Source organism: Oncorhynchus mykiss, chromosome 16, assembly GCF_013265735.2.
Source record: "Oncorhynchus mykiss isolate Arlee chromosome 16, USDA_OmykA_1.1, whole genome shotgun sequence".
NCBI classification, from domain to species: Eukaryota; Metazoa; Chordata; class Actinopteri; order Salmoniformes; family Salmonidae; genus Oncorhynchus; species Oncorhynchus mykiss.
This window is the reverse complement of record NC_048580.1, coordinates 19,394,186-19,409,536: the sequence shown is the minus strand read 5'-3', so window position 1 is coordinate 19,409,536 and position 15,351 is coordinate 19,394,186.

The following is a 15,351-nucleotide window of genomic DNA, read 5'->3' as shown; positions in this document are numbered from 1 at the left end:
GATCAACACCATTTGTTGTTAAATAAAAGGTTAAATCAATAAATAAATACAAATCAAATAAAACGTGCTAGTTCAGAGGATTCAGAACGTATCACCTCACCTCACTGTTCCTTCAAAGAGGGAAGTGGGGGGGGGGGGGGGGGGGGGGGGGGTGTTCTAGGTCTGAACAAGCCTTTTCTGACAGAGCAGCCCAGCCATCAACTCCCAGTCTAGATTGATGGGTATGAAAGAGTTACCTGAGGGAGAGATCAAAGTAGGCCTCGCTGTTTAACTCTTTCATCTCAGCCCATCTATGTTGAGTCACGACCCTTCGCTGTTGATCTGATTGACCATCGGTTGACGAACAGAGGAGAAAGGCACCTGTGGGTTAAAATGCCATCGAAAGCGTTTGATGTACAGGGATAGAAACAGCAACCTTAATATGTTGAGAATTCAAATCACATTTGCAGGTTCTATACTCCATTCAATGTAGAGACAAGACAGACCGTAGGATAATAGGACAGGAGGCCACCTCATACACCACAACTTTGACACCAAGATTTTTATTGTAGCACAACAAATAGGGAATTTCAGGTTCTTTGGTATGGGGCTCTCCTGTAGTAGTAGTAAAGGGCTATTCGCATTCCAGCAGTGAGAGTGAGGGAAATTAAGCCATTTCCCCTTCAATCTATCTCCCTCCAGCCAGCCAGCCACGCTCAATGGAGGCTCATTCTGCAGCTGCACAACCACATATGTGCCAGGTCCAGGCAGACAGAGCAGAGGAGAAGATTGGGGTTACCCCCCCCCCCCCCTCCCCCCAGATTGGGGGGAAGGGCACCGCAGCTGTATTTGTTTTCTTAACCATTCGAGCAAAGACGCCTGTGTTTTGTATTAATCAAGATGTATTCGTGACCAGGCCCCTCAATAAACATCTTAATTGGAGCTGAGAAGGGAAAACACCTGGAGATTCAGACCAGGGCTGGATTTACCACCTGTATTGCCCTTTGAGAGAAAGCAGTGGTTCCCCACCACCACCACCTTCCATCGCAATCCATCTGAGCCTCTCCCCGGGCACTCAGACCAGCCACTCCAAACTCAATTAGCCAAATCTCATTTCACAAAAGCACATTGAGTTCACCTTCCACTAGCCTGCTTCTTCGGGTGTGAAAGACCCTGGCTTAGACCTGGAGGCCGTGGGCTTCGGTCGAAGAATGGCGCGGGATTAGGCCTAACAAAGAGCCACAGATATCCCTCGACACCCGTGCAGCTAGGGTTTGGAAGATCACTAATAGGCGAGAGCCTTTGGTCCAATTGGCAGGTGGTGAGAACTTCATCTCCATCAGCTCTCGGGTCTTGTAGGTATCTGTTTTCTCCCCCCTGCTTGGTTACGTGAACTTGGACACAACTGTCATGTGACAGGTATAAAGGCTACGCAACCATCCTCTGCAGCCAAATCCAGGTGATCAATCATTTACATCTGTAATTAGGGGTGGGTGTCAAAACAGAAACTGTACACTCGCACAGGGACTCTGTGTGTGCAGTGGGTCTGACATCAGACTTGGCAAGTGGTGGGTAAACAGGCCTGGTGGCAGAGAAAGAGTGGGAAAGATGAGAAGACGTTGAAATGTGAAGGTCTTTCGGGGACTTTAAATCTTTCTAGGTCTTTCTATCCCCAGGGCTTGAGCAATTCTACAAGATATCACATGATATAAGAGCATATCTCTCATTTCTATTGTAAGTGGTATTCGGTATTCTATTAGGATCCCCATTAACTGTTGCAAAAGCAGCAGCTACTCTTCCTGGAGTCCACACAAAACATGAATAGAGAACATTAATAGACAAGAACAGCTCAAGGACAGAACTACATCAGTGAATTGATAAAGAGATCAAAGTCTTTTTACGCCTCTGCATGTACCACAGTGAATACATTTAACACAGAGAAAGAATGCAAATACACTTTCTGATTATTTTGACTTTTGAAAATAATCCCAGTTAGTGGGACAAGTGACAAGCCAAAAAAACAGTCTGGAACGTGTTGTGAGTAAACTGTGCATACAAGGATATCTTAATGAACACCTCTGCTAAGAAGTCCCTTAACCTCACTCACCTACCACTAGTCAAGTGGGTCAACAGGCTCTTTTGCTCCCAACCAGCCCTTTCTTTCCACTTCAGGCCTAAACAAGGGATTATATAAAGAAACAACAAAGCCCTAGTGTCTGATGATAAACTGCTTTGAATACAATCCCAGTGATTGGTTGCAAGTTTGGGGTTTTATGACCCATGATAGTGGTCATTTTAGTTTAGTTACACCTTCTCCGAATAGTTGATAAATACATCCAGTGATGTTTTATATTTACATATGTTTCATATACCTTTTTGCATTTAGTCACATTTGTAAGATATATTAGAATAAGGGCATGATCACACATTTTCTGAATTGATAATACCAACAGCAAATACCAACACAGATGATGAACAATTTCACACTAATGCCCAGAACATTCCCCCAAAATCCACCTTTCCCGTGGCAGGAGGTGGGCAGAGGAATGCAGACAAGCCAAGGCGCAACAATCCAACCACCCACTCACCTGAAGGGGACAGGCGTGGTGCTCCAGGCACTGAGGAGGCAGGGCTATGTGCAGGCTACTGTGACTCATTTGGACTATCCAAACCACCACCTCAGCACCCCAGGGGGTAAGTGGGAGTTTAAAGGTCTGTCTAGGACCTGAGATTAGAGTTTCCCATGCAGAGTCTAGTGCCTGCTACTGCGTAGAAGAGAAGGGACAGACAGGGTCCAGTAATGAATGAATGTATTGTCTGCTGAGAGGGCGAAGAAGCCCCTGGGTGGGGCATCACATCAAAGGAGTTTCCACTTTATTGCCTGCACCTTCAGTTTAGGTACTGTATGCAACTGGACAGAGCAGAGGGCAAGGCAGACACGCTGACCCCTCCGAAGACGTTTCAGCTTCCAGAGATGGACCAGTTCTCCAATAGTGTTTTGCACACTTGTGATGGCAGAGTTGTTAGTAACAACTTTGAGAAAAACAATCCACTCCACCAGAAATATTGTCAGTGGTGATGTAATGAGCGTCATTAGCAATAGCAAAAATTTGCAAAAATGATGCACTGTGTTAAACAGAAATAATGCAAACTACTATATTGCCAACTTCCCCTATACATTCATATAAAATATGACAACTGAGTCATTTACATGGCATGCTACCTCCACCCGTTGGAGCCCCCCACTATGTCGACCCAGAGACCCAGCTACGGTCTGCAGCTCAGGTGTGACTGGGAGTCGAGCCGTCAGACACGGTCTGTTCAGTCCCGTCCACTGTGGTCAGTCTGTACAGTGGGGACTGGACTGTAGAATGCACTGACTGATCACTCCTATTCTCTCAGGTGGATCCACGCTGTCCTCAGGGTCATTCTCCCATGATACCCAACCCTGAGTGGGAACACCCCCTGAGCTTTGATCTTAGAGTGGCCAGGTTTGGAGTATGTTGCATTGACGCAGGTAGACGCAAAGAGCCGTACACCTGGACAGTGGAACTAAAGGGGGGGGGGGGGGGGGGGGGGGGGGCAGAGTGTAGCACTTTGGAATGTCAGGAATGTATTAAGCAAAACAATATTATAGTATGAAGCACATGGCAGATTTTCAACAATCGTTCCTAGTGTAGACCTGTCGTGAGTTCAGTGGAGCCTTTGACATGACATCAACATTTTCCAAGCTTCCAGTAACAGTAGTGCATTTCCTGTTCTTTTCCATGCCATGAAAGTTAACCTGCATCAGAAATAACTGGCTAGCGCCAAGGTCGTCCCCCAAACCCCAAAACACAGAGGCACTGAGAAAGCCTCCCAACAGACAACTATATCCCATAGGAGGAGTGACAGAGAAGTTGTGAAGGGAGGAGATGAGGAACAGATGGGAGCCACAGTGTGGTCTGACAGGTCTCTCTGTACTGGATTGCTTTTTCCTGTGGGAACAGAACAGCCTCTGGTTCCCCCTTCCTCCTATCCAGCCCTGTCTTTCTCACCAGCTGGAACTTATGTTCTGCTCAGTCACCGGTTTTTAATGCTATAATCACCCTGCTCCCATGCTCCTCTGCTCCCCTGTCCGCCACGAGGGAGGGCACAATGGGTAACAGCTTGGGCAGACTAATGTTGAATAAGGGCCCAGGCAAACTGGGAGGGTTTCTAAAAATCTAAATGATTCCCACACCTGCCGTTCTCACCAAGTCACTATGAATGGCCGTATGTGACTTCCGCTGGGGAGGAAGGCAGGTAAAGGCTGTGAGTGTGGGACTGGGCCTGTTTTTCATGTGAACAAAATCAAACATGGTAGTTTATTTTAAATCGAGACATAACACGGTTGAGCTGTTGAAGGGACTTCTGTATTCAGATTGAGAAGCTTTTCCTCTTTAGTAAATGTTTTGATTTTAAAATATGAAAATACACATTCTTTCTCTCACAAGTTGTATGTGAATGTATAAAGATAAACTACATGACCAAAAGTATGTGGACACCTACTCGTCAAACATCTCATTCCAAAATCATGGGCATTAATATAGAGTTTGGTCCCCTCTTTGCTGCTATAACAGCCTCCACTCTTCTGGAAAGGCTTTCCACTAGATGTTGGAACATTGCTGCAGGGACTTGCTTCCGTTCAGCCATAAGAGCAGTAGTGAGGTCGGGCACTGATGTTGAACGATTAGACGTGGCTCGGTTCCAATTCATCCCAAAGGATGTGGCTGAAATAACCGAATCCACTAATGTCAAGGGGTGTCCACATACTTTTGTATATATAGTTTATAAATATGTCCATCAGAACAATTATTACAAAAGGGTAGATACCATGGTAATGCCCTTAATGAAACATCCCACAAAGCCACAACACCAAACCCATAGGAAACCACCAGTAAGTCCTAAGAGAGGGAGAGCAACCAGGCTCCCCAAGTTGCAATTAGCCTTGATGGCTTACCTAGTGGGAGCAAGTGTTGAAATCACTCACAGAAATTATTGTCAGGGAAGCATAATAATCGGCAGAGGGAACCACAAAACAATTACTAATGACTTAGATCTGCCTGTCAGCTATGACAACAGGGGGTTCAATAAGGCAAGCAGGAGGGGAAAACAAAATCAGCACACAGGGGGACAGAGCCACAGCTGGAAAAGTGGCTGGCTGTATATTAAACATTGTAAATAAAACGTGGAGGCAGGTGTGCTCTACCTAGCAACATCAATTGTGGCAAATGAAAACCCCTGCCTCTCTATTCAATCTGGAGGCTCTAAATCCCCAATAGCATATTGAAATCAACAGTAATGCTTATGGAAATAGAGACTTGGAGTCCATTTTGACGTCACAGGTTTTCATTTTTACTACATTGAAACTACATTGAAGTCTTGCATGGAAATTCAGTGAACATAACAATCAAAATACATTGTAAAAATCTATTTTACACCGCCATTTATTCACCAATCCCTATCACGTCTCCAACATGTCCATATAAGGCGGGAGCCATTGTCGTGGACGTGACCACGGGGGTCAGTCAATGATGATGTATTTCCTGTGGGTTTGTCCCTTCCAGTCACCCCCGCCTAGTCTGGCTCAGGAGAGATTGCCTGATAATGTGTAGGGCCTGACTACTTCTCATCCTCGCCAGCTGCCTCTTCTGGTCACTTTAACATGCCCCCATTAGTCATCATCGAGTCCCCAGGGCCGGGCTTGAAAAACCCTGCCTGGCAACTGCAAAGTAGTGCCGAATGAAAAGCTCACTACGTGCATGACCTGAAGGGAGAAAAGAGAACATTTTATCTGATTGACTGACTGAGCTTTTGGCAGTTCCCCTCGCTGACTGCTGGGCCGGAAAAGAAAGTCACTCTTGCGAAGTTGAGTGTACGGTGTCAGAAATAGCTTCTTAAATCTGTGGCGTTAACAAATAATGTAGACTGAAGTCAGTGGCTCCCTCAGATGGTATTACAACACTACTGTATGTGCAGTACATCACCCAAGTCATTATTAACATCTGTGGCATTGTGTGTGAGTGTGTGTGTGTGTGTGTGTGTGGTTTTGTGTTTATTGTATGTAGGAATGACTACACATATAACTATTACTATACTATTAGCGTATTCATTTGCTAACGCACCAGTGCATCAGTTATGCATCAGCATTTTCAAGACAAGGAAAGACAGCAAAAGGCAAGTAATGACCTGAGGATAGCAATCTAGGGCAACTGAGTCGGAGCAGAGGTTTGGCAGACATGATGGACTGGGTTGATAACCCTAGCAGACTGACTGATCTCCCTCATACCCCGAACATGTTACCTCTGCGTCGGCTGTGTTGGGGCCAGCTACAGTGCTTCAAACGACATCCATATTTCAGTGACAGAGGCTCCAGGGGAGGGACAAGCCATTTAGTGGAGAGTGGGGTAAATTAATAATTTGACCAAATATTTAGGAAGAGGTCATCATTTCATGGAGTCTGTGAAGGAAGAAACCACATGGGAAAAATGGTAAGCAAGTTAGGTTGCAAAAACTAATTTTCACCAAGTCCAAATCATTTACTGTGTTCAACGTTCCATGTTGATTGTATCTTAACCAAAGTAGATCATTTTAAGATGTTTTTATACATTATTTGGGGTCTCTAAGTTTCAATATAGTCCTAAACCTAGCATGAGAGTGCATCCTTTCACTGTGTTAGAAGATGCTTAAAATTATTCAAAGACAGAAAAGTAATTGCGATTGTGTTCAATTGTGTTTTGGAAATAAAGATAAACATGGCTTTCAAAAGGTAGAGGTAATATTTCCTTTTGTAGGCAGCTTAACTTACCCTGTCCCGTGGCTCAATTTATCCCACTCTTCCCTACCTGTAATCTGCTAAAAGCCTGGGAGCACAAGAGGACACAGGGAAGATTTGAAGTATGAGGAAGTGGTCTGGAATAATCAGGTAGCTAGCAGGGGAGACCATGTCAGTGACTGAGAAGAAAAGACAGAACAATGATAAATAGGTGAACCATAGGTGTTCATTGACCAGAGGTTGTCAATGCAAATAATCTGGGTGGCCATTTGATTCATTGTTCAGCAGTCTGATGGCTTGGGGGTAGAAGCTGTTAAGGAGCCTTTTGGACCAAGACTTGGCACTCCGGTAGCGCTTGCCGTGTGGTAGCAGAGAGAACAGTCTACGACTTGGGTGGCTGGAGTCATTGACAATTTTTTGGGCCTTCCTCTACTTTTTCACAAAAAGATGGACATGCCATTTGTAGACATTCCAGCAGTACCTGATGCTCCTTAAGGTCTCAAAATAGGCAACAATATATCAATGGTTAAAGAATAAAACACACATCACAGGATGTTAAATCAAAGATACAGTGCCTTGCGAAAGTATTCGGCCCCCTTGAACTTTGCGACCTTTTGCCACATTTCAGGCTTCAAACATAAAGATATAAAACTGTATTTTTTTGTGAAGAATCAACAACAAGTGGGACACAATCATGAAGTGGAACGACATTTATTGGATATTTCAAACTTTTTTAACAAATCAAAAACTGAAAAATTGGGCGTGCAAAATTATTCAGCCCCTTTACTTTCAGTGCAGCAAACTCTCTCCAGACGTTCAGTGAGGATCTCTGAATGATCCAATGTTGACCTAAATGACTAATGATGATAAATACAATCCACCTGTGTGTAATCAAGTCTCCGTATAAATGCACCTGCACTGTGATAGTCTCAGAGGTCCGTTAAAAGCGCAGAGAGCATCATGAAGAACAAGGAACACACCAGGCAGGTCCGAGATACTGTTGTGAAGAAGTTTAAAGCCGGATTTGGATACAAAAAGATTTCCCAAGCTTTAAACATCCCAAGGAGCACTGTGCAAGCGATAATATTGAAATGGAAGGAGTATCAGACCACTGCAAATCTACCAAGACCTGGCCGTCCCTCTAAACTTTCAGCTCATACAAGGAGAATACTGATCAGAGATGCAGCCAAGAGGCCCATGATCACTCTGGATGAACTGCAGAGATCTACAGCTGAGGTGGGAGACTCTGTCCATATGACAACAATCAGTCGTATATTGCACAAATCTGGCCTTTATGGAAGAGTGGCAAGAAGAAAGCCATTTCTTAAAGATATCCATAAAAAGTGTAGTTTAAAGTTTGCCACAAGCCACCTGGGAGACACACCAAACATGTTGAAGCAGGTGATCTGGTCAGATGAAACCAAAATTGAACTTTTTGGCAACAATGCAAAACGTTATGTTTGGCGTAAAAGCAACACAGCTGAACACACCATCCCCACTGTCAAACATGGTGGTGGCAGCATCATGGTTTGGGCCTGCTTTTCTTCAGCAGGGACAGGGAAGATGGTTAAAATTGATGGGAAGATGGATGGAGCCAAATACAGGACCATTCTGGAAGAAAACCTGATGGAGTCTGCAAAATCTACAATGGAATGGTTCAAAAATAAACATATCCAGGTGTTAGAATGGCCAAGTCAAAGTCCAGACCTGAATCCAATCGAGAATCTGTGGAAAGAACTGAAAACTGCTGTTCACAAATGCTCTCCATCCAACCTCACTGAGCTCGAGCTGTTTTGCAAGGAGGAATGGGAAAAAATTTCAGTCTCTCGATGTGCAAAACTGATAGAGACATACCCCAAGCGACTTACAGCTGCAATCGCAGCAAAAGGTGGCGCTACAAAGTATTAACTTAAGGGGGCTGAATAATTTTGCACGCCCAATTTTTCAGTTTTTGATTTGTTAAAAAAGTTTGAAATATCCAATAAATGTCATTCCACTTCATGATTGTGTCCCACTTGTTGTTGATTCTTCACAAAAAAATACAGTTTTATATCTTTATGTTTGAAGCCTGAAATGTGGCAAAAGGTCGCAAAGTTCAAGGGGGCCGAATACTTTCGCAAGGCACTGTATCTAACATTTTATTAAGAAAAACTGTTGTGACGCTGTTGCAAGAAATTGATGATGAGTTGTAATGTGAATGTTTTGCTAATGTGGTCAACCTCACAAACGCAAGGTTGCTAGATCGAATCCCCGAGCTGACAAGGTAAAAATCTGTCGGACAAGGCAGTTAACCCACTGTTACTAGGCGTCATTGTAAAGAAGAATTTGATCTTAACTGACTTGCCTAGTTTAAAAAAAAATAATAATAATAAACAGGGAGATGTAGCCTTTACACAACAGCTGATTGGACCGACAAGTTTTTCTCTAGTGGATGTTTATTCCTTCATTACTACTGATATGTGATTAAGGTAGAAATGTTATATACAGGTAACTGCCAAAATAACGGAAACGCTTAAGTAAATGAGGTATACAAAGTATATTGAAAGCAGGTGCTAACACACAGGTGTGGTTCCTGAGCTAATTAAGCATTTAACATCCCATTATGCGTAGGGTTATGTATAAAAATGCTGGGAAGGACATTATTTTGGATACCATGGCTATGCCCCCATAGGATGACAAGGCTCCCATCCACAGGGCGCTAGTTGTCACTGAATGCTTTGATGAGCATGAAAACAATGTAAACCTTATGCCATGGCCGTCTCAGTCACCAGATCAACCCAAATGAACACTTATGGGAGATTCTGGAGCGGCGCCTGAGACTGTGTTTTCCAACACCATCAAAAAAACACAAAATTATGGAATTTCTCATAGAAGAATGGTGTTTCTATTCCTCCAATAGAGGTCCAGCTTTGGCTAAGAGTTCCCTTCTGCGAAGGGTGGACACTTGGCAAACCTGAACTCCCAATTTCCAATACCTATTGACCTAGAACTTAATCACGCTGCTGACCAAATTAGGCACGATTTTAGTTTTGGCTTAACCGAGATTAGGAGTGACTACAATCCACACTTTCGTTTTGGTAGAAAAGTCACTGCCAAGGAACGCTTATGTTAGCATTTTGTCAGACTATTTTACTCAGCATAGAGTGTGTCTGAAGTTACACATCACACTATTATAACAGTGTGACTGTTTTGGAATACAATGTTCAATATACTTTCTTAAACATCCTCTGTATTGTGTGCTTATTGTCGCCCATGATGAAATTGGGGAGGGGATTGTGGATCTGTCTCCGTCCGTTAGTATGTTAGTACGTTTGTAAGGACAGATGCCGGGGACGAGAAGCGGGTAAAGGGAATGAACAATTAATGAATAATGGACATGAAACAGAACAGGAACAGAATACAGACAGTGTCTGGACAGGGGAAACGACAACAATGTTGATACAAGGAATACACAGGGCAACAGACAGAAATAGGGCAGGCAATCAACAAATTAAAGGCAGTCTGGCGCCCTCGAGCGCCAGAGAGGGAGAGCGGGAGCATACGTGACAACGTTAGTTCGTTTGTACCTTAATCACACGCGATATCTCAGACAGCACAGGCCCGATTGTGACGAAACTTGGGTGAATGACGCATCTTGCCATAGAGATCGGGCATTTACAAAATTATATAACAAGAGTTTGAAAATGTAAAGTTACCCCATGTGACATAAAGTCAGTACATAGGTCCCGCTCCTGACAAGTTTACAAATTTGCCTCAGGGACGCCATGATGAATTTTTACCGATCTGCACGAAATTTGATATGTGGCATCTATGACAAAGGTCTCAACACAATATTTTCCAGACTTGTACCTAAAACAACATAGCCGTTATTGACCAATAAACATTCACAGGGCGTGGTCTGGCACATACAGTGCACATAGTATTCAGACCCCTTGTCTTATTTCACATTTTGTTACAGCCTTATTCTAAAAATGATTGAATTGTTTTTTCCCTCATCAATCTACACACAATAACCCATAATAACAAAGCAAAAACACGAAGAGAAAAAAAAGGGAAAAAAAGACTGAAATATTACATTTACATAAGTATTCAGACCCTTTACTGAGTGCTTGGTTGAAACACCTTTGGCAGTGAGTACAGACTCAAATCTTCCTGGGTAAGAAGATACAGGCTTGGCACACCTGTATTTGGGTAGTTTATCCCCTTCTTCTCTGCAGATCCTCTCAAGATCTGTCAGGTTGGAAGGGGAGCGTCACTGCACAGCTATCTCTCCAGAGATGTTCAATCGGGTTCAAGTCCAGGCTCTGGCTGGGCCACTCAAGGATTTTCAGAGACATGTACCGAAGCCACTTCTGCATTGTCTTGGCTGTGTAATTAGGGTCGTTGTCCTGTTGGAAGGTGAACCTTCGCCCCAGTCCGAGGTCCTGAGCGCTCTGCAGCAGGTTTTCATCAAGGATCTCTCTGTACTTTGCTCCGTTCATCTTTCCCTCAATCCAGACTAATCTCCCAGTCCCTGCCTCTGAAAAACATCTCAAAAGCATGATGCTGCCACCACCATGCTTCACCGTAGGGATGGTGCCAGGTTTCCTCCAGACGTGACGCTTGGCATTCAGGCCAAAGAGTTCAATCTTCGTTTCATCAGACCAGAGAATATTGTTTAGTAGGGTGTTGGAGGCTATTTTGTAAATGGCATCGCCAAAGTCGAGGATCGGTAAGATGGTCAGTTTTACGAGGGTATGTTTGGCAGCATGAGTGAAGGATGCTTTTTTGCGAAATAGGAAGCCGATTCTAGATTTAACTTTGGATTGGAGATATTATATGTGAGTCTGGAAGGAGAGTTTACAGTCTAACCAGACACCTAGGTATTTGTTGTTGTCCACATATTATAAGTCAGAACCGTCCAGAGTAGTGATGCTGGGCGGGCGGGCAGGTGCAGGCAGCGATCGGTTGAAGAGCATGCATTTATTTTTTACTTGTATTTAAGAGCAATTGGAGGCCACGGAAGGAGAGTTGTATGGCATTGAAGCTTGTTTGGAGGGTTGTTAACCCAGTGTCCAAAGAAGGGCCAGAAGTATACAGAATGGTGTCGTCTGCGTAAAGGTGGATCAGAAACTCACCAGCAGCAAGAGCGACATCATTAATGTATACAGAGAAGAGAGTCTGCCCATGAATTGAACCCTGTGGCACCCCCATAGAGACTGCCAGAGGCCTGGACAACAGGCCCTCAGATTTGACACACTGAACTCTCTCGGAGAAGTAGTTGGTGAACCAGGCGAGGCAATCATTTGAGAAACCAAGGCTGTTTAGTCTGCCCATGAGGATGTGGTGATTGACAGTCGAAAGCCTTGGCCAGGTCAATGAATACGGTTGCACAGTATTGTTTCTTATCGATGGCAGTTAAGATATCATTTAGGACCTTGAGGTGCACCCATGACCAGCTCTGAAACCAGATTGCATAGCGGAGAAGGTATGGTAGGATTCAAACTGGTCGGTGATCTGTTTGTTAACTTGGCTTTCGAAGACCTTAGAAAGGCAGGGTAGTATAGATATAGGTCTGTAGCAGTTTGGGTCTAGAGTGTGTCCCCCTTTGAAGAGGGGGATGACCGCAGCTGCTTTCCAATCTTTGGGAATCTCAGACGACACGAAAGAGAGGTTAAACAGGCTTGTAATAGTGGTTGCAACAATTTTCGGCAGACAAGTTTAGAAAGAAAGGGTCCAGATTGTCTAGCCCGGCTGATTTGTGGGGGTTCAGAATATCAGCTGACTGGATTTGGGAGAAGGAGAAATGCAAAGGCAATTTGCTGTGGGGGTGCAGTGCTGTTGACCGGGGTAGGGGTGGCCAGGTGGAAAGCATGGCCAGTCGTAGAAAAATGCTTATTGAAAATCTTAATTATAGTGGATTTATCGGTGGTGGCAGAGTTTCCTAGCCTTAGTGCAGTGGGCAGCTGGGAGGAGGTGTTCTTATTCTCCATGGACTTTACAATGTCCCAGAACTTTTTTGAGTTTGTGTTGCAGGAAGCAAATTTCTGCTTGAAAAAGCTAGCCTTGGTTTTTCTAACTGCCTGTGTATACTGGTTTCTAACTTCCCTGAAAAGTTGCATTTCACGGGGGCTGTTCGAAGCTATTTGCAGAACGCCACAGGATGTTTTTGTGTTGGTTAAGGGCAGTCAGGTCTGGAGAGAACCAAGGGCTATATCTGTTCCTGGTTCTAAATTTCTTGAAAGTGGTATGCTTATTTAAGATGGTGAGGAAGGCATTTAAAAAAAATAACAAGGCATTCTCTAATGATGGGATGACGTTAACATCCTTCCAGGATACCCGGGCCAGGTCGATTAGAAAGGCCTGCTCATTGAAGTGTTTCAGGGAGCATTTGATAGTGATGAGTGGAGGTCGTTTGACCGCTAACCCATTACGGATGCAGGCAATGAGGCAATGATCGCTGAGATCTTGGTTGAAAACAGCAAATGTATTTAGAGGGCAAGTTGGTTAGGATTATATCTATGAGGGTGCCCGTGTTTACAGCTTTGGGGTTGTACCTGGTAGGTTCAATTTGTGATCATTTGTGTGAGATTGAGGGCATCAAGCTTAGATTGTAGGATGGCCGGGGTGTTAAGCATGTCACAGTTTAGGTCACCTAGCAGCACGAGCTCTGAAGATAAATGGGGGGGGGGGGCAATCAGTTCACATATGGTATCCAGAGCACAGTTGGGGGCAGAGGGTGGTCTATAGCAGGCAGCAACAGTGAGAGACTTGTTTTTAGAGAGGTGGATTTTTTAAAGTAGAAGCTCAAATTGTTTGGGTACAGTCCTGGATAGTAGGACAGCACTCTGCAGGCTATCTCTGCACGATTGCAAAACCTTTCTCCTTTGGCCGTTCTATCTTGTTTGAAAATGTTGTAGTTAGGGATGGAGATTTCAGAGTTATTTGTGGTCTTCCTAAACCAGGATTCAGACACGGCTAAGACATCCGGGTTGGCAGAGTGTGCTAAAGCAGTGAATAAAACAAACTTAGGGAAGAGGCTTCTAATGTTAACATGCATGACACCAAGGCTTTTACGGTTACAGAAGTCATCAAAAGAGAGTGCCTGGGGAATAGGAGTGGATTCACCTCTACATCGCCAGTGGAACAGAGGAGGTGTCACGTTCTGACCTTTATTTCCTTTGTTTTGTATTTATTTAGTATGGTCAGGGCGTGAGTTGGGTGGGCAGTCTGTTTGATTTTCTATGATTTTGGGTATTTCTATGTTTCGGCCTAGTATGGTTCTCAATCAGAGGCAGGTGTCATTAGTTGTCTCTGATTGAGAATAGGTAGCCTGGGTTTCACCTGGGTTTCACATAGGTAGCCTGGGTTTCACTGTGTGTTTGTGGGTGGTTGTTCCTGTCTCTGTGTTTGCACCAGATAGGACTGTTTTAGGTTTTCTCACGTTTAGTGTTTTCTTAGTTTATTCATGTATAGTGTCTTCATAAATTAAAACATGAATAACCACCACGCTGCATTTTGGTCCGCCTCTCCTTCAGATGAAGAAAACCGTTACAGGAGGAGTAGGATAAGGGTACGGCTAAAAGCAATGAGAATTGGACGTTTAGGTACTGCTGGAATGTCTACCAATGTCATGTCCATCTTTTTGTGAGCAATTACACTGGTCAATCAAAACATTTATAAAGTATTAATAAAGTATAAATAGCTCACACTTTAGAGGAATCTGCACAAAAATACTTAACTATAATGATTGTAGTAAATGGTTGAAAATTACTTATGTTAAACATCTTATGAATGATCTTATGATCATTGTTAAATACTTTAAAAGTTGTTTACAAATGTGTGAATAACTAGGTTACTAACATTTATCAACGAGGGAGTAATGATTAACAAATGATGAATAAACAATTTAGTAATCCATTATAAATGCTTTAAAGTTTGGAGTTATTATAACGTGCCACCAAGGGACTTGTTTCTAGAAAGTTATGGTCACAACGACTTGGTAAAAACACTGATTCTCCTATTGACATCGTAAGCTAGGACTGAGGTCGACACTTGAATATGATGCATTGCAGCTGTACATATTCGTGCCATAACAACAGCTCAGACTTGTTTTCTCTTTTTATGCAAATGATTGTTCCATCATTGTCTGCGCTGTCATAATACATTTCAAGACTTGAAGGATAAACTTCAAGTCAAACGAATCTTTCAGTGACACACAGAGGCTACTCCGTCTACTCTGCCTATCTTGGAACTGGCTCATTGTCATGCACTGCTCAGCTCGGGGCCCTAAGGGCCTCTAAGGGCCCATATGGCTCAGGTGGCCACCCTCTATTGTCTCCCTCAAAGCTTCAGAGATTTACCAACCCAACTCCTTCTCCTTCCCCTACCACCCCACCACCCTGCCAACCCCCTTGCAGCTACCTAGCTCCAGTGTACCTGACAGTGTACACGCCAGAATGGAATGTGTATAAAGCCCATTTGACAATTACAACAAAACACATCAACAAAAGGAATGGGCCCAGCCCAATTGAGTGGTCTCCACTCAGCAGACAATGCTACTGGCTCACCTCAATGCTTCACCCTGCCCTCCATCT